Consider the following 4,549-nt stretch of genomic DNA (forward strand, 5'->3'; position numbering starts at 1 on the left):
ACCCTCTACTCTGATTGAAGGACGACCTCTTTGAGGCAACCCGACTCTGCTCGTTTCCTCCGCTTTCAAACCGTACCGAGCGACTCCGGAGAGGATGGCACCGTTTGCTGCGCCGTCCTGCCCGAGATGACGTCACGTCACTTCGGCGTCGCTTTGGCAGCGTCGGTCGCCCGGAGCGGACGCGCAGGCCGCCTGCCCGGAATCCCTAACTCCGCTGCCGGAAATGACGAGGGCGGCGCTACTCCGCGCTGCAGGGACGCGGGGGCGCGTCGGGTATCGCCACCCAGCATCCCCTGTCCGGGCTGGCCGGCCTGGCTGGCGGCACCCAGAGTGTCAAGCTCGGTCGCCGCACCCCAGAGGGGGTCCGTTGCGGTCGGAAGTGACTCTCCGTCGCGCTGCAGGACAATGTCCTGCTGGACGGCCTGCCGGACACCCTGGAGGCCCCGAGGCACCACCCGCCTGGGACCAGGACGCCGTCGGCGTGGCGTGGCGTGGCGTGGCCGTCCCACTGGACCGAGGGGTGCGAAGCAGCGTGCGAGGCCCGGACCTCAACAACCCCCGGGGCAAGAAGCAGGCGGGCGGCGCTCTGGGGAAGGTGCGGCAAAAAGGCACATCCGAGCCGCTCACCGAACGCCCTCCAACCCCCACCCCAGCTCGCCAACTGGCCTGCAGTATCCGGTTCCAAGCGATCACCGGCAGCAGCGATGTGCGGCCCGGCCTCGGCCCCGGCCGTGTTCAACAGCTGCAGCGGTAGCGAGCGGTAGTGCAGCTTGTTGGCAGGGTTCCGCACTGCCGCCCTCCGACATGCCCGCTCTATCAACCTCACGTGTCCGTCGGCCTGTCCGTCCGTCCGTCCGCCCGTCCGCCCGTCCGAGAGGGCGGTGAACGCCCTGGCATTCGGCTGGATTGGCGTTGTAGTCTGCACGCCCCGGATGCCCCGCACGCCCCGCACGTCAGGCTGAGTCCGACTTTTTCAGGCGCGTTCCTTCCCCGTGGGTCACTGCACGGCTGCGGTGCACAGCGCGCCAGAAGAACGGTGGAGGCGGCCAAAATTCTGGACGTGTTTGAGCTACAGAGTCGCTAAACAGGACTCGAACCGAGCGTGTGACCCCACCAATGGAATCCTCGCCCGGAGAGCAATCCATTGGTGGGGCCACACGTTCGGTTCGAGTCCCATTTAGCGACTCTGGAGCTCGAAACGCGTCTAAGGGGTTTTGGCCGCCTCCACCGGTCTTCTGGCCCACGGTGCGGTGCCCTGCGTGTGCCCTGCTCCACTTCACTGTCTCGCCTCAGCCCACGCACGCGACACGCACGTGTGCTAATCAGGCGGATTATCTGGTCCCATTCGGACTCTGATTTACGGCAGGGCCTCGCAGCCAATCAGGGGGCATTCAATCGGGCTGCGGTGTCCAGGGCGACCCGGGCGACCCGGACCGCACCGCGCCGCGCCACGCCACAGACCGCCAAATGGTCCATCAGGCCGTGGGCCAGGCCGAGGGCCAGACGGCCGTGCATCTAATCGGAGCTCTGGGCGGAGGCGGCGGTCACCAGTTCCCCCTCCCCCTCCCCCTTCCCCTCGCCGCCCCTGCCTCTTCCTGGTTTCCGGTCACGACTGAGACGTCCAAGAAGTACACCACGGAGGGCAGCAAGTTGTCGCGACCCTCACGGCCATTGGCGCCAGCCCCCTCCCGCCCCCTGCAGACTGAAAGTCGTTTTCGTCGCTCTGTCTCTCTCGCACCTATGTGGAACGCCCCATGAGCGCGAGAGAGCCAGAGCGATGAAAACGACCCTCGGGTCTGTGAGCCGCCAAAAGGCCCGCGCGGTGAAGGGGCGACTCTTTCCTAGGTTTTCTTTCAAAACGGGCTCCTCTCTCCTTTGCCCCTAATTGCCCTGTTGATTGAAGTATTTCCGACTCCATTAATTTCGCCTCTTCCCGGGGAAGGACCGCGGGAATATTCAACTTAATTTAATGAATTTCGCTTGTGATTGATCGGTTTCTCTTTTACTCGTCGTCTCAATGGGAAAATGAATTATCCTAATTGGTGCGGGTCCAGACGGCCCCCTCACAGCCCCTCCCCCTGCCCCCACGGCCAAAGGGCCAGCGGGGCCAGTGACCCACATTGTGCCTTTTTTTGGAACGGCTAGACGGACAGGCAGACAGATGCACAGCCAAGAGGAGGTTCAATTATTTTCGATTCCTAAAAAACTTGCCGAAACTAGATCCAACCCCTTTCGGACTCTCGGCCGCGTTTTCGGTTTTCGATAACAGCTGAGTGCGTGAACACGGAACTAGTCTGCTGGAGTCCAAAAATAAGGCTTTGGTTTGGTTATTTTTGGCTCGGTTTCTCTGAATCAGAAGTCGCAGAGCGGACAGCACAAACAGGACTGTAAAGCGAACAGACCGGACAGTCAGACAGAGAGTGTATAGACGCCAACGTCAGGATGACTTGCGATGTCACAACACTCGGAGCGCATCGTTGCGAAAGAGTTGAAAATGAAAATAGAAACAACCGACCGCCGTGTTGCGGAAGTGCCGGGCAAGCGTCCGGCAGCGAATACTCGCTTCCAGGATGAGGGAGCGGGGGCAGTGTTGATGACCTGTCACCTGTCAGGAGGGGACAGTGCTTGGGGGCCGTGGGCGTGCACGTGATGCCTCTGCTGCCCCCGGTCCACTACCCTAGCCCCCCCCCCCTCTTGCGATGTCACCCTCAATTACTCCGAGTCCGTGGGTCGTGGCGCCCTCTCCCCATCAGCACGTTGTGTTGTTTAAGCCCTTTTAGCCGCGTGATGCACACGGTGCGCAGTCACTGATTCGCCGGGCTGGCGGGGCTGGCGGGGCTGGCGGGGCTGGCAGCCACTCCCGCTTAATCTCGGCGTCAGCAGAGCCGCGGCAGCGCGCAGTCCTTTGAGGCCGACGGTCCGACGGCACAACGCGACAGTAGACAAAGTCCCTGATGCTTTGTACAACCGCCAGTCCCATTTTTCAGGGTTCCATTCTCATCCCGGTGGGTTCCCTCGGGAGGGAAAACTCCAGTGCAAATGCGCCAACAAGCGTGGGCCATCACTGCATTCAACCACCGTCACGCTCTCTGCGAGCCGTGGCTTTCCGGGGGGTGTTCGCTGTGGGCTGGCCCTCGGGTACGCTACACCAGTGGATCGGGTACTGGACTCGAATTTCGCTTCATTAATGGATCCGTGCAACCGCTTCGCCGCCTGAATCGTCGCTCTGTCTCTCTCGCACCTCTACGGGAGCACCGTGTGTGCAACAGAGACGGAGCATGACAGAACGACGATCGGTGCACACTGCAAATCCAAGTGTAGGACAGGTCGACACTTTAAAGCGTAGACCAGTTTGTCCTACGCTTGCAAGTGTCGACCAGTTGTGTCCGACGCTTTGAAGTGTAGACCACACACTGTCCGACACCTGCAAGTGTCGACCACAGAATGTCCGACGGCTGAAGTGTGGGGTCACAGTAGGAAACTCAGTGTAATTTGCCGTAGGACAAACAGTGTCCTACACATGCAGGCGTCGGACACAGTGTGGTCGACACTTCGAAACGTCGGACACAACTGGTCGACACTTGCAAGCGTAGGACAAACTGGTCTACGCTTTAAAGTGTCGACCTGTCCTACACTTGGATTTGCAGTGCAAAGGTTGTCGCGATCGATGAGTAAGTGATCCCGATACGGGATACCGACGGGGAAAGAGAGAGAGAAAGGGAGAGAGAGAGAGAGAGAGAGAGAGAGAGAGAGAGAGAGAGAGAGAGAGAGAGACCCGCAGTTCCGTCGCTTCCCTGCAGGACTAACCAACACGGCTAAGTGAAAGCAATACGCGCCGCTGTCCTTTTGTTTCGCCGCCCGTTTCACTAATTTGGTTACGCTCATTTGCGGAGTAGGAAACGTAAGGCATTCCCTCCACCACCCCTCACACTCACACGCACACACACACACGCGTGCAGCGTATTACGTCGCACGCACTAGGCGGGCGGGCATGCATACTTTTGAAAAGATTAAATGCTCCTCGTGAAATTGTCCCTCTTGATTGCTCCATGTTTCAGGGAGGCCCCTGCCAGCCAGCCAGCCCGCACGCCATCAGGGGCTGCTGCTGTGTGTGTAGGGACACGGTGTCTGGGGCGGTGCGGGGAAGGGGGAGGGGAAGGGAGAGGGGAGGGGAAGGGGGTGAGGGGCAGAGGGTCGCGTCTCGGGTACCACTCGTCGCACGCGCCGCCATTTAGCGCGTCCGATGCGCCGCGCTGCCTGCCCGCCAATTCGGCCCACATGGCGCGTGCATGCGTGTCTTGCCTCTCTCTCTCTCTCTCTCTCTCTCTCTCTCTCTCTCTCTCTCTCTCTCTCTCTCTCTCTCTCTCTCTCTCTCTCATACCCTCAGGCCGTGTATTAACAGGGCATAATTGTGGACGAAATACGGCGCGTTTTATGAGCGAAGGCCGCGCTGGAGCGGCTGGAGCGGCTGGAGCCTCCAGTGTGCTGGACATGACGGCCAGCCGGTGCGTCGTCGCCGCGTTCACGGCCGAGTCCACGACCCTTTCCT

The sequence above is a fragment of the Thrips palmi genome, unplaced genomic scaffold (assembly GCF_012932325.1).
Source record: "Thrips palmi isolate BJ-2018 unplaced genomic scaffold, TpBJ-2018v1 HiC_scaffold_5, whole genome shotgun sequence".
Lineage (NCBI taxonomy): Eukaryota > Metazoa > Arthropoda > Insecta > Thysanoptera > Thripidae > Thrips > Thrips palmi.